Source organism: Choloepus didactylus, chromosome 17 (genome assembly GCF_015220235.1).
Source record: "Choloepus didactylus isolate mChoDid1 chromosome 17, mChoDid1.pri, whole genome shotgun sequence".
Lineage (NCBI taxonomy): Eukaryota > Metazoa > Chordata > Mammalia > Pilosa > Megalonychidae > Choloepus > Choloepus didactylus.
The window spans coordinates 9,849,914-9,874,745 of NC_051323.1; the positions used below are offsets into that span (position 1 = coordinate 9,849,914).

At 37.3% G+C, this 24,832-nt stretch overlaps 1 non-coding gene and 1 pseudogene across 1 annotated transcript; one reads left to right on the plus strand and one right to left on the minus strand.

Annotated features, from left to right (window-relative positions):
• The first annotated feature begins 5,648 nt into the window (after nt 1-5,648).
• LOC119512832 overlaps nt 5,649-24,832 on the plus strand; it is a 75,923-nt pseudogene continuing 56,739 nt past the window's right edge.
• Nucleotides 7,744-7,907, minus strand: LOC119512994. The gene has a single exon (XR_005212504.1). It is a non-coding gene; the product is annotated as a U1 spliceosomal RNA (small nuclear RNA).

Sequence of the window (24,832 nt, forward strand, 5' to 3'; positions counted from 1 at the left end):
AAGAAATCTCTTTGCCTCTTCTGCAACACTGAATGAGTAGTAGATGAACAATCATCTGAACTGACCATGTGTGAACACGGAAAATGCCTGATGCATGCAGATGACTTTTGATTTGCCATCCCTCGTGAATATTTCTATGAGAGTTACTGTATTGGTTTCTCCTATGATATTGAGAATGCTTGTGGTCTTTTGTGGTCTTTCTAATGACAGTGCCTTGGCATTGGAAGTTACTTCCTGCCTTATTCTCCAGGCATCTGGTTGAAGCCTGGTATTATGTCATTTAGATAATACCAATTTCTAGGTCTCAAAGATATTGATCCTTATTTACTCTCTATTAAAATTTACTTATGGGGCAAGATGGTGGCATAGAGAAGAGTGGAAGCTAAGTAGTCCCCCTGGAACAACTACAAAAACCAAAAACAACTAGTAAATAATCCAGAATAACTGCAGGGGGACAAACGAGACCATCCACTCATCATACACCAACCTGAATTGGAAGGAATGCCCGAGAACACAGCATAAAATATGTAAGTAAAACCTGCGGAACCAAGTCGAGGGACCCTCTCCCCCATAGCCCGAGCTGCAAAGCCTCATGGTCCCAGAGAGAAGCTCTCTCCCAGCAAGCGAATATAGCGCAGCTGAGCTCCAACTGGGGTTTTAAGTTTTAAGTAGCAAGTGTGAACTGCTCACTACAGGTACGCATCCCCAAAAAACAGACAGAGGCTTTGGGTGACGACCGACCTGGGAGAGCCGGAGGGTCGCCTTGGACTGGGTCTGAAGGGGACTATCTGTTTCTTTTTTGGCTCAGTGGAGAAAGCCCCAGGCATTTTCAGTTTCCAGGGCTGTGACTCGGGGAAGGGTGGAGAAAGCACAAGCAGAGAGCAAGACCATTGAAATGCTAATGACCTCCACCTGGGGGGTCTGTCTTCTCTAGGAGGAAAGGAGTGGGGCCCTTTCCATTCAGAACCAGACCCCAGAGCCTGGGGGAACAAGGCCATACCTCCTCACACCAGTCAAGAATTATAGGCTAACAGGCGTCACCTGCTGGGCAGAAAAGCACAGTGACCCGAGGCATCAAAGGGTGGAGCAATTTTCTAAGACACACCCGCAGGGAAACCAGATACTGAATATTTCTTCCCTCTGGGACCTGAGCCTGTTCTGGTCTGGGAAAACCTGATTTGGATAACCAAGGAAACCATGCCTAGACAACAGAAAATTACAACCTACACTAAGAAAAACAAAGTTATGGCCCAGTCAAAGGAACAAACGTACCCTTCAACTGAGATACAGGAATTTAAACAACTAATGTTAAATCAATTCAAAAAGTTTAGAGAAGATATTGCAAAAGAGATAGAGGCTGTAAAGGAAGCACTGGACATGTATACGGCAGAAATCAAAAGTTCAAAAAACCTACTAGTAGAATCTATGGAAATGAAAGGCACAACACAAGAGATGAAAGACACAATGGAAACATACAACAGCAGATCTCAAGAGGCAGAAGAAAACACTCATGAATTGGAGAACAAAACACCTGAAAGCCTACACGCAAAGGAGCAGATGGAGAAAAGAATGAAAAAATATGAGCAACGTCTCTGGAAACTCAAGGATGAAACAAAGTACAATAATGTACGTATCATTGGTGTCCCAGAAGGAGAAGAGAAGGGAAAGGGGGCAGAAGCAATAATACAGGAAATAATCAATGAAAACTTCCCATCTCTTATGAAAGACATAAAATTACACATCCAAGAAGCGCAGCGTACTCCAAACAGAAGAAAGATGAATAGGCCTACGCCAAGACACTTAATAATCATATTATCAAATGTCAAAGAAAAAGAGAGACTCCTGAAAGCAGCAAGAGAAAAGCAATCCATTACATACAAAGGAAGCTTAATAAGACTATGTGTGGATCTCTCAGCAGAAACCATGGAGGCAAGAAGGAAGTGGTGTGATATATTTAAGATACTGAAAGAGAAAAACCGCCAACCAAGAATCCTGTATCCAGCAAGGCTGTCCTTCGAATATGAGGGAGAGCTCAAAATATTTTCTGACAGACAATGAGAGACTTTGTGAACAAGACACCTGCCCTACAGGAAATACTAAAGGGAGCACTTCAGGGTGATAGAAGACAGGAGTGCGTGGTTTGGAACACAATTTTGGGAGAAGGTAGCACAACAATGTAAGTACAGTGAACAAAGGTAACTGTGAATACGGTTGAGAGAGGAAGGTGGGGAGCATGTGAGACACCACAAGAAAGGAGGAAAGATAAAGACTGGGACTGTGTAACTTGGTGAAATCTAGAGTATTCAACAATAACGATAAAATGTACAAATATGTTCTTTTACGAGGGAGAGCAAGCAAATGTCAACCTTGCAAGGTGTTAAAAATGGGGAGGCACTGAGAGAGGGATGCAATCAGCATAAACTAGACACTGTAACTAATGGAATCATTGTATTATGCTTCCTTTAATGTAACAAAGGTGATATACCAAGGTGAATGCAGATAAGAGGGGGGGATAGGGGAGGCATGTTAGACACTTGACATTGGTGGTATTGTCTGATTCTTTATTCTACTTTGATTTAAGGTTATTTTTCCTTTTGCTGCTTCCTAGCTGTCTTTTTTTTTCCTCTTTCTTTTGCCTCTCTACCTTCTTTGACTCTCCCTCCTGCCGTGTGGAAGAAATGTAGATGCTCTTATATAACGGTGAAGGTGGTGAACACATAAATGTATGACCATGCAGAAAACCATCGATTATTTACTTGGGATGGAATGTATGGTGAGTGAACAAAACCATATTAAAAAAAAGTGGGTTGATGACAAAACCTCGAGGGCAATATACTGAGTGAAATAAGCCAGACACATTAGGACAATTATTGCAGGGTCTCACTGATAGGAACTAATTATAATATGTAAACTCATAGACATGAAATATAAGGTATCAAGATATAGGATGAGGCTTAAGAATGGGGAGTGGTTGCTTAGTACGAGCAGAATGTTCAATTAGGATGAACTTAAATGTTTGGAAAAGAACAGGGGTGTTGGTAGCAAGATGTGAGAATAACTAACAGTGCCGAATGGTGTGTGAATGAGGTGGAAAGGGGAAGCTCAGAGTCATATATGTCACCAGAAGGAAAGTTGGAGGTCAAAAGATGGGAATGTATAAAACTGAATCCTATGGTGGGCAATGTCCATGATCAACTGTACAAATACTAGAAATCACTTCCATGAACCAGAACAAATGTATGACAATACAATTAGAAGTTAATAATAGAGGGGCATATAGGGAAGAACTATATACCTACTACAAACTATATACTACAGTTAGTAGTATTTCAACATTTTTTCATAAACAGTAACAAATGTACTATATCAATACTACGAGTCAACAATTGAGGGGGGTTGATTAGGGATAGGGGAGGATTAGAGTTTCCTTTTCTTTTCTTTCTTTTTTTTTTTTTTCTTTTTCATCTTTCACTTTATTTCTTATCTGGAGTAATGAAAAGTTTCTAAAAATTGAACAAAAATTAAGTGTGATGGATGCACAGCTGTATGAGGGTACCCAGGGGCAAGTGATTGTACACTTTGGATCTTTGGATAATTGTACGGTATCTGAACAATCTCAATAAAAATGAACAAAAAATTAAAAAAAAAATTCACTTATGGAAATGCACTTCAATACTGTACCAAGAATCAGTTGGATAATTTCTTGAATTACAAAGATATAAACCAAATATGTTGTGTTTCTCTTAAGGCTGTGATTGTGATTTTTAGGTCCTTATGAAGAGTCCAGCTCTAACCCCAATCCATACTGCATGAGCATGGCAACTCTGTTTTAACTAGGCTACATCCTTCTCAGATTTCTTTAAGGTGAATATTCTTTAAACATTCTTATTTGGAATTAGGAAATCACAAAATTATTGCTCATTTGCAACCTCTTTTTTTCTTTCTTCTATATTTTTTTATCATGCAAAGTGGGTAGAGGGTGGAAAATGAAATCCTATTAAGTTTGGTACAAATATTATAGCAATGACTTTGGACCATGGGGAACAGTATAGCATAGTGATTACACTGTAGTATCTAGCACAAAGTTATCTGGGTTTAAAACCTGGACAATTTCCTTACTGGGTTATATTCAGTAACTTAAATGAGATAGAAGAACAGTGTCTAGGACATCATAAATACTCAGAACAATCCTAACATCACAGAAACATAGCATTTATTTATTCATACATTACTCAATGGGTAGTTTGATATTTTCTTTAATTTTATGAAAATCACCATAAAACTGCTCTGGCAGATCCAAGTTCAAACATAGTGTATCATCAGTGACTGCCCAGTGAACATCAAACAGAGACTAATCTTTAAAAATGGGCCTGAATCTGACAGAGACATTTGATTCAACTCTCAATTCACAGAAATACAGAAAACATAAGGACATGACAAACTCCACTGTGGGGGCATAATCGTTGAAATCTAAAGGCAAAAAATATTTACAGATGAAACAAACCTGTTACTTCAAAAAAATTACAAGGGAAAAAAATGAAAGGGATAAAGTGAGGAAGATAGTCTGGAACAGACATATACACCCACCACTGGTTGAGGAACATACAACCTGAAGATACGTATCATCCACAGAATTGACATCAGGGAAGTCTTCTGCAGACAGACTGACTGTGAGCATTTTAAAACATAAAATGTACATATGAGATTAAAACAAGTGTGGAAAAGAAGGAGGAATACTAATGCATAAATGCCATGTCTTGTGACAATGCAGAAATAAAGTCATTAAAAAGCAGGAAGAGAAGAGAGTGGACAAGACAGAGTAAGAATAAATACATTATATAGAAAATAGGTGGGTGTTCACGGATACTGATAAAAATTTATAAACCAGATAGTAAAAATCTAATGAGAAAACAGAGGTCTAAGGTCATTTAAAAACTGTAAGTATAATGGCAAACACTAGGACAAAAATATAAAACTTCTAATATGACATGACATGACATAATATAATATAATATAATATAGTATAAAATATATAATGTATAGGTAGGCTTGTATTTTATACATAGATATTAATACAGGTATTGATTTATATGTATGTGTGTGTGTATATATATAGAGATATATATATGGAATAATGTATCTCATAGAAAAAGCATATAAAATATATCAAAATACATGTAATTGTAAAATATCACAATGGAGTAGGGACCAAACATACCAGTCACAGTAACAAATGTAAATATACTTATTTACATGTTAAAAGAAAATTGTTTTCAATTTGCACATAAAACAAGTCCCAACTATATGCTGTATATATAAGACAAATTTTAAACAGAGATTTGGAAAGGTTAAAAACAAAGGGAAGACACAGACTTCCAGTAAAGTGGTAGAATAGGACAAGCAGAACTCACTCCTCCACCATAAAACAACTAGAGAGCAGGCAGAAAACCACCAAAGCAGTAGTTCCGGAGTCTGGGTGTCCAGAGAAGGTCCTCTGCCTTATGTAAGGAAGACTTGGATGGAAAAGCAGAGAAACTATGACTGAAAAACTGGGGTGAGTTTATTCAATCATGACCACATCTAAGCCCTGCTGCAGCTCAACAGCCAGATCAGGCAGCTGAAAAGCAGCACAACCCTGCTTCGGAGAGATGGGGGAGGCAATCCTCTCAGACCTGCAGCCTAGAGTTCCCATATGGAACCTGGGAGCCAGTGGGCTCATCTTAGCCACATGCAGGGACCCTGCGGCAGGCTGGCACCTGGACTTCGGGGAGTCTGGGAAGCCCTCTCCTTGGGAGGAGAAGGGGATGCAGAGTACAGCCGATCTGATGATTAGCCAGTGAAAGAGACACTCTGGGTTCCACTGCCTTAAAATTATCTATACAGGGACTCACCGCACCCACTGCAGAGAGGAGGGGCAAAGGAGGTGCACTGCAATGTCATTGCCCTTTCCCCACCTCCAAGGAGGTCTTACCAGCCAGTAAAAAGCAGAGGATTCCAGGGCTGCTGCTGGTTGGTGAAGTTGAAGCTCTCAGTCCTGCAACCCAGAGTTTTTCCATGCAGGAGTCTGGGAATCACCAGACCCATCACACCTACAAGCAGGAGTTTTCACCATGGTGCACAGTGCCAATTCCCAACCCCTTCCAGCCTGCCTGAGGACCTGTGGCATTGAATGGATTTTTACCTTTTCTGAACACTGCCAAGTGGACTGCCACAGTTGGGGAGAGGCAGGGTTGTGGGGAAGAGGTTGCACAAGAGTGTCATCTACTAGGAAGACTGGGGAAGTGCAGCCTGGCAAGCTGCATTTCTGTCCAGCCTCCAACAGACATCTATAAAGCGCTGCATCCCCTGAGTTAAGCCCTCAACTTGCTTTAGCTGGGAATTACTGGCAAGCCAAGTGCTAAAGGGGAACTTCAGTATAAACCCAAATAAAACAAAATATTAGAGGAGAGAGGGAAACCAACTTTCAAAATAACCTTATCAAAATAATCAAATGTCAATAAACCAGCAAAAAATCACAACCCATAAGAAGAAGCAAGGAGATATCACCCACGAAAATGATCAAATTAAAAAGCCAGAGGAAATAACCGAATTTAGAACAACTAATCAAGGATATTCAAACAAATCTCCTAAATAACTTCAATGAGTTGGCTAGAGAAACAAGGATATCCAGAAGGCAATAGAAGAGCATAAGGAAGAATTTGAAAGAATAAATAAAAAAATACCTCAATAGAAATGAAAGATACTGTAGATCAAAGTTAAAAATATGCTGTAGACTCATAACAGCATATTTGAGGAGGCAGAGGAAAGAATAAGTGAACTAAAGGGCAAGGCAACTAAATTTGAATATACAAAAGAACAAATGATGAAAAAAGATGGAAAATTTGAATTGGATTTCAGGGTAATGATGGACAAAATGAAGAACACAAATATAAGACCCATTGGTGTCCCAGGAGGAGAAAAGAAGAGTAAAGAGCTAGGAAGATTATTTGAGGAGAAAATTGGAGAAAACTTCCCAACCCTTTTAAGAGACATAAAGATGCAAATCACATAAAAACAATGAACTCCAAGTAGAATAAATGCAAATAGACTCACAGCAAGTCACATACTAAACAGGCTGTTAAATTGTGAAGAGGATAGAGTCCTAAAAGCTGTAAGAAGAAAGCAATTCACCACATACAAGGGAAGCCACATAAGATTAAATGCTACCTATCTGTCCACAGTATGGACGTGTGAAGTCAGTGGTATAATATATTCAATATTCTGAAAGAGAAAAAGTTACCAACCAAGAATTTTTTTATCCAGCAAAACTGTTTTTCAAAAATGATGGAGAGTTTAAAATTGTCACAGATAAACAAATGCTGAGAGATTTTGTTAAAGAGAGACTCTCCTGAAAGAAATACTAAAGGCTGTTCTGTTGGCTAAAACAAAACAAAACAAACAAAACAAAACAAAATGACAGGAGAAAGAGAGTTGGAGGAGAGGAGTAGATAAATGAGAATTATCAGGAAGGGTAACTAAAAGGATAAAAAGAGAGAAAAATACTATATCTGACAAATAAAAGCCAAAGGATAAAATGGTTGAAGAAAGGACAGCTTTTACAGTAATAAAGTTGAAAGTTAATGTAATGGATTAAACTCCCCAATAAAAAGCCACATTGGAAGAATGGATAAAAAAAATATGATCCATTTATGCTGTTAACAAGAGACTCACTTTATTGTGTTTTTGTTTGTTTGTTTGTTTTTTTAGGGGAGAGCACAACTGCAGTCCCCCGCTACCACAAATTATGCAGTCAAGTTTCCCACATTTGGGGAAATCGCAGGGGTCAACAAGTCCGGAGTGCCATGGATAAGTCTCGCCCTGGGAAAACCACCTTCGTGATCATGGTGACTCCCCTGCCAGGTAAGTATTGAGACTCACTTTAAACCCAAAGGTTCAAATGGGTTGAAAATAAATGGATGGAAAAATATATTCCATGCAAGCAATAACCAAAAATAATAAATAAATAAATAAATAAATAAATAAATAAATAAATAAATATATAAATAAATATGGGAGTAGCTATACTAATAATAGTTAAAATAGACTTTAAAGACGAAGATGGTAAAAGGGGCAAGGAAGGGTACTATATATTAGTAAAAGGGACCATACACCAAGAAGAAATAACAATCATAAATGTTTACACACCCAATCAAGGTGCTCCAAAATACATGAGGCAAACACTGGCAAAACTGAAGGGAACAATAGATGTTCCTACCTTAATAGTGGGAGACTTCAACACACCACTCTCTTCCATAGATAAAACAACTAGACAGAGGACCAACAAGGAAACAGTGAACCTAAATAATATGATAAATAAATTAGACCCAACAGACATATATGGATCCTTGCATCCAAAAACAGAAAGATATACTTTCTTCTCAAGCACTCATGGAACATTCTCCAGGATAGATCACATGCTGTGACACAAAACAGTTCTTAATAATTTTTAAAAAGACTAATTATCCAAAGCACATTCTTCAATCACAGTGGAATGAATTTGGAAATCAATAACCACTGAAGAACCTGAACTTTCACAAACATATGGAGGTTAGACAACACACTCTTAAACAATATGTAGGTCAAAGAACAAATTGCAAGGGGAATCATTATGTACCTGGAGATGAAAGAAAATGAGAACACAGCATATCAAAATTTATGGTATGCAGTGAAAGCATTGCTGAAAGGGAAGTTGATAGCTGCTAATGCCTACATTAAAAAGGAAGAAAGAGCTAAAATCAAGGACCTAATTGACCAACTGAGGAGGCTAGAGATGTAGTAGCAAACTAACTCTAAAGCAGTAGAAGAAAGGAAACAACAAAGACTAAAGCAGAAATAAATTAAGTTGGAATCAGGGAATAAAAACAATAGAGAGACTCAATAAAACCAAAAGTTGGTTTTTGAGAAACCAAAAAGATCAACAAACCCTTAGTTAGAAAGACAAAGTAAAAAATAGAGACTATTCAAAGAAATAAAATGAGAAATGAGTGGGGGATCATTACCATGGATCATGAAAGAATAAAAAAGATCATATGAGGATACTACATTCAATTGTATGCCAACATACTAGACCACCTAGATGAAACGGGCAATTTCTTGGAAACACACAAACATCCTATATTGACTTGAGAAGACATAGAAGACCTGAACAAATGAATCACAAGCAAAGAGATTCAATCACTCACCAAATCCTCCCTACAAAGAAAAGTCCAAGGCCATATAGCTTCACAGGGAAATTTTATCAAACATTCCAAGAATTAACACCATTTCTGCTCAAATTCTTCCAAAAAACTGAAGAAAAGGAAACACTATTTAACTCATTCTATGAATCTAATATCACTCAAATACTAAAACCTAGTAAAGATAGCACAAGAACAGAAAACTACAGGACAATCTCCCTAAGGAATATAGATGAAAAAATTATCATCAAAATACTTGCAAATCCAATCCAATGCCACATTAAAAGAAATATACACTATGACCAAGTGGGGTTTACTCCAGGCAGGCAAGGGTGGTTGAACACAAGAAAATCAATTAATCTAATACAAACATTAATGAATAGAAAGGGAAAAATCACATGATCATATTGGCTGATGCTGAAAAGGCCTTCAAAAAATTCAGCATCCTTTCTTGATAAAAACATTTCAAGGGGTAGGAATTGAGGGAAAGTTCCTCAATATGATAAAGCGCATGTATGAAAAACCCACCACCAAAGTCTTGCTCAATGGTGAGAGACAGAAAGCCTTGCCTCTAAGATCGGTAATGAGATAAGGATGCTCACTGTAACCATTGTTATTCAACATTATGCTAGAGGCTCTAGCAAGAGCAATTAGGCAAGAAAAAGATTTAAAAAGTGCCAACATTGGAAAAGAAGAAGTAAAACTCTCATTATTTGCAGATGACATGATCCTATATTTGGAAAATCCTGAGAAATCAAGAGCAAAAGCTACTTGAGCTAATAAAAAAATTCAGCAAGTGTCAGGATACAGTATCAATGCACAAAAAACAGTAATGTTTCTTTACACTAGGAATGAGTGAACTGAGGTGGCAATTAAGAAAAAAATTCCATTCAGAATAGCAACTAAAAGAATCAAGTACCTAGGAATAAACTTAACCAAGGATGTAAAAGACCTGTACTCAGAAAACTGTAAAACATTGCTTGAAGAAATCAAATAAGACCTAAATAGGTGGAAAGACATTCTGTGTTCATGGATAAGACTAAACATCATTAAGATGTCAATTCTACCCAAATTGATCCACAGATTCAATGCAATACCAATAAAAATTCCAACAACCTACTTTGCAGAATTGGAAAAGTTAGTTATCAAATTTATTTAGAAGGGAAAGGTGTCTCAAACAGCCAAAAACATTCTGAAAAAGAAGAATGAAGTGGGAGGACCTCCACTTCCTGACTATAATGTTTATTATAAAGCCACAGTGGCCAAATCATCATGGTGCTAGCACAAAGATAGACATATTGATCAATGGAATCAAATTGAGAGTTCAGAAATAGACACTCAGATATATGGTCATTTGATTTTGGACAAGGCCCCCAAATCAACTGAACTGAGACAGAATAGTCTCTTCAATAAACAGTGCTGGGAGAACTGGATATCCATATATATAAAAGAATGAAAGAGGACTCCTAGCTTACAACCTATACAAAAATTTTCACAAAATGGATCAAAGGCCTAAATATAACAGCCACTACCATAAGACTCCTTGAAGAAAATATAGAGAGACATCTTCAAGGCCTAATGATAGGAGGTAACTTCTTAGACCTTACACCCAAAGCACAAACAATGGCAGAAAAAATAAATAAATAAAAAATAAACAATAACATAAAAAAAAATAGATAAATGGGAAATACTCAAGATTGAATACTTCTGTGCTTCAAAGGACTTTATCAAAAGGTGAAAAGGCGGCCAACTCAATGGAAGAGAATATTTCGCAACCATATATTGGATAAAGGTTTTGTATCCAGGATACCTAAAGAAACCCTATAAGTCAGCAATAAAAGGACAAACAACCCAATTGTAAAATGGGCAAAAGATATAAATAGACATTTCTCCAAAGAGGAAATACAAATGGCTACAAAGCACTTGAAAAGATGTTCATCTTTATTAGCTATTAGGGAAATGCAAATAAAAACTACAATGAGATATCATCTCATACCTATAAGAATGGCTGCTATTAAACAAAGAGGAAACTACAACATTTCTGAGATGATGTGGAGAAATTAATAGAAACACTTATTGGCTGCTGGTGGGAGTGTAAAATGGTACAGCTGCTGTGGAAGACAGTTGGCAGTTCCTCAGAAAACTAAATATTTTGTGGCCCATAACCGGGCAATTCCACTACTCATTATATACCCAGAAAATCTGAAAGAAGAGACAGGAACAGACATTTTCACACCAATGTTCAAAGCAGCATTGTTCACAATTGTTAAAACATGGAAACAATCCAAATGCCCATCAACAAATGAATGAATAAAAAAAAAAAATGTGGTTTATGCATATGATGGAATACTATGTAGCAGTAAGAAGAAATGAGGTTCTAAAACTTGTGACAACATAGATGAATCTTGAGGACAGAATGCTGAGTTAAATAAGTCAGACTCAAAAGGACAGATATTGTATGATTTCAGTAATATGAACTAACTAGTATGTGTAAACCAGAGTCTTAAAATGCAGAATAGAGGATACCTAAACATAAACAGAATCTACAGAAGAGGGAGTGGTGATCTAACATGTTCAGAATGTATAACAACGTTGGACTTAAAATGTTTGAAAGTATTTAATGGGGTGAGGGTAGCTCATTAGTGGGAATATAATGAAGAATGATGGGAGGCGGGGCAAGATGGCAGACTGGTGAGCTGTAAGTTTTAGTTACTCCTCCAGGAAAGTAGGTAAAAAGCTAGGAACTGCGTGGACTGGACACCACAGAGCAATCTGTCTTTGGGCATACTTCATACAACACTCATGAAAATGTCAAACTGCTGAGATCAGCGAAATCTGTAAGTTTTTGCGGCCAGGGGACCCGCGCCCCTCCCTGCCAGGCTCAGTCCTGTGGGAGGAGGGGCTGCCAGCTCCGGGAAGGAGAAGGGAGAACTGCAGTGGTAGCCCTTCTCGGAAACTCATTCTACTGATCCATACTACAACCATAGATAGACTGAGACCAGACACCAGAGAATCTGAGAGCTGCCAGCCCAGCAGAGAGGAGACAGGCATAGAAAAAAAAAAATAACACGAAAAACTCCAAAATAAAAGCAGAGGATTTTTGGAGTTCTGGTGAACACAGAAAGGGGAAGGGCGGAGCTCAGGCCTTGAGGCGCATATGCAAATCCCAAAGAAAAGCTGATCTCTCTGCCCTGTGGACCTTTCCTTAATGGCCCTGGTTGCTTTGTCTATTAGCATTTCAATAACCCATTAGATCTCTGAGGAGGGCCCCTTTTTTTTTTTTTTTTTTTTAATCCTTTTTTCTTTTTCTAAAACAATTACTCTAAGAAGCCCAATACAGAAAGCTTCAAAGAATTGCAATTTGGGCACGTCAAGTCAAGAGCAGAACTAAGAGAGCTCTGAGACAAAAGGCAATAATCCAGTGGCTGAGAAAATTCACTAAACACCACAACTTCCCAAGAAAAGGGGGGTGTCCGCTCACAGCCACCATCCTGGTGGACAGGAAACACTCCTGCCCATCGCCAGCCCCATAGCCCAGAGCTGCCCCAGACAACCCAGTGTGACGGAAGTGTTTCAAATAACAGGCACACACCACAAAACTGGGCGTGGACATTAGCCTTCCCTGCAACCTCAGCTGATTGTACCAGAGCTAGGAAGGTGGAGCAGTGTGAATTAACAAAGCCCCATTCAGCCATCATTTGAGTAGACTGGGAGCCTCCCCACACAGCCCAGCAGCCCAGAACTGCCCTGGGGGGACGGCACTCACCTGTGACATAGCACAGTCATCCCTCAACAGAGGACCCGGGGTGCACAGCCTGGAAGAGGGGTCCACTTGCAAGTCTCAGGAGACATACGCCAATACCAAAGACTTGTGGGTCAGTGGCAGAGACAAACTGTGGCAGGACTGAACTGAAGGATTAAACTATTACAGCAGCTTTAAAACTCTAGGATCATCAGGGAGATTTGATTGTTAGGGCCACCCCCCCTCCCTGACTGCCCAGAAACACGCCCCACATACAGGGCAGGCAACACCAACTACACACGCAAGCTTGGTACACCAATTGGGCCCCACAAGACTCACTCCCCCACTCACCAAAAAGGCTAAAGGCTAAGCAGGGGAGAACTGGCTTGTGGAGAACAGGTGGCTCGTGGACGCCACCTGCTGGTTAGTTAGAGAAAGTGTACTCCACGAAGCTGTAGATCTGATAAATTAGAGATAAGGACTTTAATAGGTCTACAAACCCTAAAAGAACCCTATCAAGTTCAGCAAATTCCACGAGGCCAAAAACAACAGAAAATTATAAAGCATATGAAAAAACCAGACGATATGGATAACCCAAGCCCAAGCACCCAAATCAAAAGACCAGAAGAGACACAGCACCTAGAGCAGCTACTCAAAGAACTAAAGATGAACAATGAGACCATAGTACGGGATATGAAGGAAAACAAGAAGACTCTAGAAGAGCATAAAGAAGACATTGCAAGACTAAATAAAAAAATGGATGATCTTATGGAAATTAAAGAAACTGTTGACCAAATTAAAAAGATTCTGGACACACATAGTATAAGACTAGAGGAAGTTGAACAACGAATCAGTGACCTGGAAGATGACAGAATGGAAAATGAAAGCATAAAAGAAAGAATGGGGAAAAAAATTGAAAAAATCGAAATGGACCTCAGGGATATGATAGATAATATGAAACGTCCAAATATAAGACTCATTGGTGTCCCAGAAGGGGAAGAAAAGGGTAAAGGTCTAGGAAGAGTATTCAAAGAAATTGTTGGGGAAAACTTCCCAAATCTTCAAAACAACATAAATACACAAATCATAAATGCTCAGCGAACTCCAAATAGAATAAATCCAAATAAACCCACTCCAAGACATATACTGATCACACTGTCAAACACAGAAGAGAAGGAGCAAGTTCTGAAAGCAGCAAGAGAAAAGCAATTCACCACATACAAAGGAAACAGCATAAGACTAAGTAGTGACTACTCAGCAGCCACCATGGAGGCAAGAAGGCAGTGGCACGATATATTTAAAATTCTGAGTGAGAAAAATTTCCAGCCAAGAATACTTTATCCAGCAAAGCTCTCCTTCAAATTTGAGGGAGAGCTTAAATTTTTCACAGACAAACAAATGCTGAGAGAATTTGCTAACAAGAGACCTGCCCTACTGGAGATACTAAAGGGAGCCCTACAGACAAAGAAACAAAGACAGGACAGAGAGACTTAGAGAAAGGTTCAGTACTAAAGAGATTCGGTATGGGTACAATAAAGGATATTAATAGAGAGAGGGAAAAATATGGCAAACATAAACCAAAGGATAAGATGGCCGATTCAAGAAATGCCTTCACGGTTTTAACGTTGAATGTAAATGGATTAAACTCCCCAATTAAAAGATATAGATTCGCAGAATGGATCAAAAAAAATGAACCATCAATATGTTGCATACAAGAGACTCATCTTAGACAAAGGGACACAAAGAAACTGAAAGTGAAAGGATGGAAAAAAATATTTCATGCAAGCTACAGCCAAAAGAAAGCAGGTGTAGCAATATTAATCTCAGATAAAATAGACTTCAAATGCAGGGATGTTTTGAGAGACAAAGAAGGCCACTACATACTAATAAAAGGGGCAATTCAGCAAGAAGAAATAACAATCGTAAATGTCTATGCACCCAATCAAGGTGCCACAAAATACATGAGAGAAACACTGGCAAAACTAAAGGAAGCAATTGATGTTTCCACAATAATTGTGGGAGACTTCAACATTCACTCTCTCCTATAGATAGATCAACCAGACAGAAGACCAATAAGGAAATTGAAAACCTAAACAATCTGATAAATGAATTAGATTTAACAGACATATACAGGACATTACATCCCAAATCACCAGGATACACATACTTTTCTAGTGCTCATGGAACTTTCTCCAGAATAGATCATATGCTGGGACATAAAACAAGCCTCAATAAATTTAAAAAGATTGAAATTATTCAAAGCACATTCTCTGACCACAATGGAATACAATTAGAAGTCAATAACCATCAGAGACTTAGAAAATTCACAAATACCTGGAGGTTAAACAACGCACTCCTAAACAATCAGTGGGTTAAAGAAGAAATAGCAAGAGAAATTGCTAAATATATAGAGACGAATGAAAATGAGAACACAACATACCAAAACCTATAGGATGCAGCAAAAGCAGTGCTAAGGGGGAAATTTATAGCACTAAATGTATATATTAAAAAGGAAGAAAGAGCCAAAATCAAAGAACTAATGGATCAACTGAAGAAGCTAGAAAACGAACAGCAAACTAATCCTAAACCAAGCAGAAGAAAAGAAATAACAAGGATTAAAGCAGAAATAAATGACATAGAGAACAAAAAAACAATAGAGAGGATAAATATCACCAAAAGTTGGTTCTTTGAGAAGATCAACAAGATTGACAAGCCCCTAGCTAGACTGACAAAATCAAAAAGAGAGAAGACCCATATATACAAAATAATGAATGAAAAAGGTGACATAACTGCAGATCCTGAAGAAATTAAAAAAATTATAAGAGGATATTATGAACAACTGTATGGCAACAAACTGGATAATGTAGAAGAAATGGACAATTTCCTGGAAACATATGAACAACCTAGACTGACCAGAGAAGAAATAGAAGACCTCAACCAACGCATCACAAGCAAAGAGATCCAATCAGTCATCAAAAATCTTCCCACAAATAAATGCCCAGGGCCAGATGGCTTCACAGGGGAATTCTACCAAACTTTCCAGAAAGAACTGACACCAGTCTTACTCAAACTCTTTCAAAACATTGAAGAAAATGGAACACTACCTAACTCATTTTATGAAGCTAACATCAATCTAATACCAAAACCAGGCAAAGATGCTACAAAAAAGGAAAACTACCGGCCAATCTCCCTAATGAATATAGATGCAAAAATCCTCAACAAAATACTTGCAAATCGAATCCAAAGACACATTAAAAAAATCATACACCATGACCAAGTGGGGTTCATTCCAGGCATGCAAGGATGGTTCAACATAAGAAAAACAATCAATGTATTACAACACATTAAAACTCGAAAGGGAAAAATCAATTGATCATCTCAATAGATGCTGAAAAAGCATTTGACAAAATCCAACATCCCTTTTTGATAAAAACACTTCAAAAGGTAGGAATTGAAGGAAACTTCCTCAACATGATAAAGAGCATATATGAAAAACCCACAGCCAGCATAGTACTCAATGGTGAGAGACTGAAAGCCTTCCCTCTAAGATCAGGAACAAGACAAGGATGCCCGCTATCACCACTGTTATTCAACATTGTGCTGGAAGTGCTAGCCAGGGCAATCCGGCAAGACAAAGAAATAAAAGGCATCCAAATTGGAAAAGAAGAAGTAAAACTGTCATTGTTTGCAGATGATATGATCTTATATCTAGAAAACCCTGAGAAATCAACGATACACCTACTAGAGCTAATAAACAAATTTAGCAAAGTAGCGGGATACAAGATTAATGCACATAAGTCAGTAATGTTTCTATATGCTAGAAATGAACAAACTGAAGAGACACTCAAGAAAAAGATACCATTTTCAATAGCAACTAAAAAAATCAAGTACCTAGGAATAAACTTAACCAAAGATGTAAAAGACCTATACAAAGAAAACTACATAACTCTACTAAAAGAAATAGAAGGGGACCTTAAAAGATGGAAAAATATTCCATGTTCATGGATAGGAAGGCTAAATGTCATCAAGATGTCAATTCTACCCAAACTCATCTACAGATTCAATGCAATCCCAATCAAAATTCCAACAACCTACTTTGCAGACTTGGAAAAGCTAGTTATCAAATTTATTTGGAAAGGGAAGATGCCTCGAATTGCTAAAGACACTCTAAAAAAGAAAAATGAAGTGGGAGGACTTACACTCCCTGACTTTGAAGCTTATTATAAAGCCACAGTTGCCAAAACAGCATGGTACTGGCACAAAGATAGACATATAGATCAATGGAATCGAATTGAGAATTCAGAGATAGACCCTCAGATCTATGGCCGACTGATCTTTGATAAGGCCCCCAAAGTCACTGAACTGAGCCATAATGGTCTTTTCAACAAATGGGGCTGGGAGAGTTGGATATCCATATCCAAAAGAGTGAAAGAGGACCCCTACCTCACCCCCTACACAAAAGTTAACTCAAAATGGACGAAAGATCTCAATATAAAAGAAAGTACCATAAAACTCCTAGAAGATAATGTAGGAAAATATCTTCAAGACCTTGTATTAGGCGGCCACTTCCTAGACTTTACACCCAAAGCACAAACAACAAAAGAGAAAATAGATAAATGGGAACTCCTCAAGCTTAGAAGTTTCTGCACTTCAAAGGAATTTCTCAAAAAGGTAAAGAGGCTGCCAACTCAATGGGAAAAAATTTTTGGAAACCATGTATCTGACAAAAGACTGATATCTTGCATATACAAAGAAATCCTACAACTCAATGACAATAGTACAGACACCCCAATTATAAAATGGGCAAAAGATATGAAAAGACAGTTCTCTGAAGAGGAAATACAAATGGCCAAGAAACACATGAAAAAATGTTCAGCTTCACTAGCTATTAGAGAGATGCAAATTAAGACCACAATGAGATACCATCTAACACCGGTTAGAATGGCTGCCATTAAACAAACAGGAAACTACAAATGCTGGAGGGGATGTGGAGAAATTGGAACTCTTATTCATTGTTGGTGGGACTGTATAATGGTTCAGCCACTCTGGAAGTCAGTCTGGCAGTTCCTTAGAAAACTAGATATAGAGATACCATTCCATCCAGCGATTGCACTTCTCGGTATATACCCGGAAGATCGGAAAGCAGTGACATGAACAGATATCTGCACGCCAATGTTCATAGCAGCATTATTCACAATTGCCAAGAGATGGAAACAACCCAAATGTCCTTCAACAGATGAGTGGATAAATAAAATGTGGTATATACACACGATGGAATACTATGCGGCAGTAAGAAGGAACGATCTCGTGAAACATATGACAACATGGATGAACCTTGAAGACATAATGCTGAGTGAAATAAGCCAGGCACAAAAAGAGAAATATTATATGCTACCACTAATGTGAACTTTGAAAAATGTAAAACAAATGGTCTATAGTGTAGAATGTAGGGGAACTAGCAGTAGAGAGCAATTAAGGAAGGGGGAACAATAATCCAAGAAGAACAGATAAGCTATTTAACGTTCTGGGGATGCCCAGAAATGACTATGGTCTGTTAATTTCTGATGGATATAGTAGGAACAAGTTCACAGAAATGTTGCTATATTATGTAACTTTCTTGGGGTAAAGTAGGAACATGTTGGAAGTTAAGCAGTTATCTTAGGTTAGTTGTCTTTTTCTTACTCCCTTGTTATGGTTTCTTTGAAATGTTCTTTTATTGTATGTTTGTTTTCTTTTTAACTTTTTTTTTCATACAGTTGATTTAAAAAAGAAGGGAAAGTTAAAAAAAAAAAAAAAGAAAAGAAAAACAAGGAAAAAAAAAAAGATGTAGTGCCCCCTTGAGGAGCCTGTGGAGAATGCAGGGGTATTCGCCTACCCCACCTCCATGGTTGCTAACATGACCACAGACATAGGGGACTGGTGGTTTGATGGGTTGAGCCCTCTAACATAAGTTTTACCCTTGGGAAGACGGTTGCTGCAAAGGAGAGGCTAGGCCTCCCTATATTTGTGCCTAAGAGTCTCCTCCTGAATGCCTCTTTGTTGCTCAGATGTGGCCCTCTCTCTCTGGCTAAGCCAACTTGAAAGGTGAAATCACTGCCCTCCCCTCTACGTGGGATCAGACACCCAGGGGAGTGAATCTCCCTGGCAACGTGGAATATGACTCCCGGGGAGGAATGTAGACCCGGCATCGTGGGACGGAGAACATCTTCTTGACCAAAAGGGGGATGTGAAAGGAAATGAAATAAGCTTCAGTGGCAGAGAGATTCCAAAACGAGCCGAGAGATCACTCTGGTGGGCACTCTTACGCACACTTTAGACAACCCTTTTTAGGTTCTAAAGAATTGGGGTAGCTGGTGGTGGATACCTGAAACTATCAAACTACAACCAAGAACCCATGAATCTCGAAGACAGTTGTATAAAAATGTAGCTTATGAGGGTGACAATGGGATTGGGAAAGCCATAAGGACCAAACTCCACTTTGTCTAGTTTATGGATGGATGTGTAGAAAAGTAGGGGAAGGAAACAAACAGACAAAGGTACCCAGTGTTCTTTTTTACTTCAATTGCTCTTTTTCACTCTAATTATTATTCTTGTTATTTTTGTGTGTGTGCTAATGAAGGTGTCAGGGATTGATTTAGGTGATGAATGTACAACTATGTAATGGTACTGTAAACAATCGAAAGTACAATTTGTTTTGTATGACTGCGTGGTATGTGAATATATCTCAATAAAATGATGATTAAAAAAAAAAAAAGAATGATTTATTGTAGGTGAATTTTGTTGAAAGGGGTTTTTGGAGTTACGTACATCCCCGATTAACACTACAAATTTAAATAAATTCTTGCATGAAGTAGTAAAAATATATGACACTGGTATAAAGAGTTAATAACAGTGGTATGTGGGGGAAAAATACCTATTGCAAGCTATGGACTATAGTTAAAAATAACACCTTAAAATTCTTTCATCAACAGTAACTGGTGTGCCAAACCAATAAAGGGTCAACAATAGGGAGAGACAAAGGATAAGGGGTATTTTGGGTTTTCTTTTTATGTGTCTATCTGATAATTTTCTTTTTGGGGCAATGAAGATGGTCTAAAACTGAGTGATGATTATTGCACAACTAAGTGATGATATTGTAAGATGGTGATAGTATGCTTTGGACGGAGTATATGATAAGTGAATATGTCTCAATAAAATCTACCAAAAGTTAAATAAATAAATAAAGGGAAAAGCAAAAGTACACCAGACAAATGGAAACCTAAATAGAATTGGGCAGTAATGCTCACTTGACAAAGTAGAGTTCAAGCCCTGAACATTAAATATGACAAATAAAAACACTTTGTAATACTAAAAGTCCCAATTAATAATGAAACTTTAACACATGAATGTTCATGCACCACATAACAAAATCACCACTATTATGAAGCCAAAACTATAGGAAATACAATAAATCATACAACCACATTATTAGTAGGACACATTACAACACTGTTAGTACAGGAGAGAGCAGGGAAATTAAAAAAAAAAAAAAAAGAAAAAAAGAAGAGTTAAACAATATAATCAATAATATAGTTCTAAACGTTAAACATTAAACTCTACATGCCGATAATAGAGTTTATTTATTTCCCCAAGGGTCCATAGCATATTCACAAATATTAATCATATATTGGTCAACAAATAAAACATCAGAGATTTTCACAATATAGAAATACTACAAAGAACACTCCTGGTCACAATACAATAAAACTAGAAATTACTAAGAAAAACAAAAACCAGAAGGGCGTTTCCACCTGGAATTTTTTTTTTAAATCTATTAAACAGCACTCAATTAAAAGAGAAAATATAAACTCAAATTGCAGAATTAAGATTCTAACCCTACATATTAGACTTCATGGGATATATTTAAAGCAGTGACAAGCACTGAACACTTTTATCAGCATAAATGAAAGAATGAAAATAAATGAATTAAATTCTCAACTTTAAAACTAGGAAAAGAATAATAATGTCAATCAAAAGAAAGTACACAAAAGGAAATAACAGAAAAGCAGAAATTAATGAGATAAAGAATAGAAAAAGTAGAAGATATTAATAAATTAAATTACTTTTTTTGAAAAAAATTAATAGCATAGACAAGCTCCTAGGTACCCTGATCAAATAGAAGAAGAAGGAGGAGGAGACGAGGAAAAAAACAGAAATACGTAAAATAATAAATTACAAGGGGAAAATAACATAGATAGAATAATTTTTTTTTAAATTCACAAAAGACAACTTTTCATAGCCCTATGCAAAAAAAAAGAAAATGAATGAAAATCTAAATTAAATAGCTAATTGAACAGGAAAATAAACTAGATAGATTATAATACATTGTGCTGACAAATTTGCATTAAAAAATAGAGAAAATTATTAAGGCACACCCCCACAAACCCAAAAGCACCAGGTCTAAAGAGTTTGACAAAGGAAGTCATGAAGTCTTCAAAGATCATCTAATCCTAGTGTCCTATACATTATACAAGGGGATTCAAAGGAAAGACAAGAAATAAAGGAGAGTTAATCCAGGTGCTCATGAAATTAATTACTTGCAAGTACATGCAAGGAAATGGATGAGAAAGAGATAGAAAGATATTGGAGTCAGTGTCTTCTGGCTGGCCAGTAGTGTTTGAGGTTCTTTGGCTTTTGTAACACATGGCAATGCACATGGCAACATCTTCTCCATTCCCTTCTGGGTTCTGTTGACTGCCAGATTCTGGCTTCTCTTTCTGTAGCCTTCTCTATCAGACGTCCAGTAATAGGATTAAGACACATCCTGATTCAATTGGGCTACACCTTAACTGAAGTAACCTTATCAAAAGTACAATACTAAAAATGTTGTTTCATGAATTATAACAAATGAACTTCACTAATGCAAGGTGTTCATAACAGAGTGGCATATGGGGACTCTGTATTTTATATATTTTATGCACGATATTTCTGTAAACCTACAACTCTCCAACAACAACAGAAATTAATTAAAAAAAAAAGTTCTACTTAAAATTGTTTTACACCCACAGCAATGGATTAAAATTAAGAACATATTTTTCTGGGGTACACAACTCCAAGACACCAGAATTCAGAAACAGAATGACACTTAATTCAATTGACTTGTGGATGACCTCAAAATAATTCAGTGTGCAAATGAAAGGCTCTTTTACAAATACTGCTGAATTAATGATGACTATATGGAAAAAAAGAGCTCAAATCTTACTTTACACCATATGCGTACAGTCTGATATGTACCCAACATTTAATAGGTTTAATTGTGAATCAGAATGAACAGATACTTCTCTCTCCTTCTCTTTTCCTCTTTCTTTTTCTCTCCCTTTCCTCCTCTGCTTTCCCCCCCACGCGTTTCATCTATTCCTCCTTCTTTCTTTTTATAGTTTTCTTCCTCCTTTCCCCCTTATTTCCTTTCCCCTTTTTTACTTATGACTTCTTTCTTGTTTTCTTCTTTCCTTCCTTTTATAAATTCTGCATTTCTGACGTTTTTACCATTTACAATGTGCATGAATTACCTTTATATAATAAAAAATAAAATAAATTTTCATATCTTCTGTTAGATTCTGACCATTCTTAAAATTCACGTAAAACTGGAATCTACAGAGGAACATACCAGATTGGAAATTAGACCATTATATTATCCTTGCCAACTTTTTGTTTTATTTATTTTTTTTTTTCTACCAAATTTTCAGTGTGGGCAACACTGAAAGATGGCCAAATGTAATAGAGAACAATGACCATAATTGATTTTTGTGTGTCTACAATTTCAAACAGATAATTTGATTGATACCTATGCCTTTGCAAAGCCCCCCAAAGAAGAGTTTTAATATAATTATGCACAAATTGTGGATCAGCTTAGCATCACTGCTTAAAATTAAGAGGCAATTTAACAACTAGAATTGTTTTACTGACATGACATCAAATAATGAGTCTGTTCCGGCTTTGTGTTGTTTTTATTTATTTTTCACTTTTTCTACCCATCCTTAAATTTATTAACTGGCTAAATAAATTAACCTTACCAGTTGTTTGGTATATCTTGTACTGTTTGAACAGAGATTCAAAATATTCAACTAAACATGAAATATTCAAGAACATACTAATCTGCCTAGTTCTCCTTTCCTTTCACACCTGAATAAGTCTTTGCTGTTTGGGCACAAATACATTTCAAGTAATTTTCATTAATGTAAGTCTGTGCTGTATCAGCTCCAGGAAACACTCTTGGAATTTAAATATCACTTCAAAAGTACTACGCATTTGAAAGAACACTACCAAGCAGAAAGCAAAAAATTAAAAATGTAAAAAATTTCAAAAGCATCTTGCTCTTTTCATGCTTCCTGCTTGGCTTACATTCTTTCATTTTAAATGGTTTTCCTATGCTTTTTTGCCCTCTGCTGTAAAAAAAAATCTATAGTCTGACTCCTGACTGGGTTTGGAATGCTAACTATGGGAGTACTGCAGGGTTTTAAAATCAAACACTTTTCTAAGTCCCTTGCTCATCCTATGGCAGTATTTGACACTCTCATATTAGAATGAGAAAAATGATTTATTTTCTATTAAACTCATCCATCTCTGCTGCATATGAAAAACAAGGGTTTTTTTTTTTTTTTTTCAGCTTGGCTTTTATTTCTGTTTTGATACAGACAAGCTTTGCTCCCTGCCCAGGGAAAAACAGAGAACCACCTTCTTAATCAAGTTCTGTAACTAACTGTGACTTTCAGTTCTGTTCCAAAGCTAACATTATGTCTCATTGAACAAGAATCACTATTATTTTTCAAGTACATTTATTGCCAAATGAAATCTCATAATGTTTTCAACCTGTCTACCATAATCATTTGTGTTAGCATGTAACTTTCCTAATGTCAGTCTCTGGAAATTAGGAACTTACCTGGAGCAAACTCAGCTCCATCCCATCAACTAGGACATAGGTAGAATTACCACACATACCAGTTTGTGGCAACAGTTCCTTTGTAAGCTTGTTGTTCTGATGCAATCAACAGCTAACAGTGTAGCCTTTGAGTTTCAAGACAAAACTACAGTAGCCCCAATCCAAACATTAAATCATGCTTGCTATGAGTCAGAATCTGGATCTATTTTCTACATCTGAGCTTTATACCTTGACTTGGAGATACAAAATCATCCTTGAAGCTTGATCTAAGTACTTGGATATACAACTTATTCTAAGCACTAAATCATTACCTTTACCCAATAAACCAGTTTCTGTGAACCTTGAGACTTTATTTCTTTTATTGGCTATTCCTTCTCAGCAGCTGGATTTCTACCCCTGAAACTTAATCCAGAGCTAGAAACTCCCAGCATATGGCTGGCTTTCCTGATGCACACTGTCTCGGCTGTTCTTATATTCTTCCACTGAGTAAGCCATTTTGTATTGGCAAGTGCAATGCCACATGTCAAAACCAACCTTCTGCATGCAGTTACATTCTTGGAACAACAGCAGAGTTCTTGCATTATTTTATACACAGGCTTTTTTCAGAATATTATCATAGATTCTGTGCCTATAGTACTGTGCCAGCTTGAATGTATTATGTCCCCCAAATGCCATTATCTTTGATGTAATCTTGTGTGGGCAGACGTTATCAGTTTTGATTAGATTTCCTTGAGTGTTTCTTTGGAGAAGCGCCCCACCCAGCTGTGGGTAATGACTCTGGATATTTCCATGGAGGCATGGCCCCACCCATTTAGGGGGGCTTGATCAGTGGAGCCATATAAATGAGCTTATGGGCAGAGGGAACTCAGTGCAGCTGTGAGTGATGTTTTGAAGAGGAACAAGCTTGCTAGAGAGAAACATCCTGGGAGAAAGTCATTTTGAAACCAGACCTTTGGA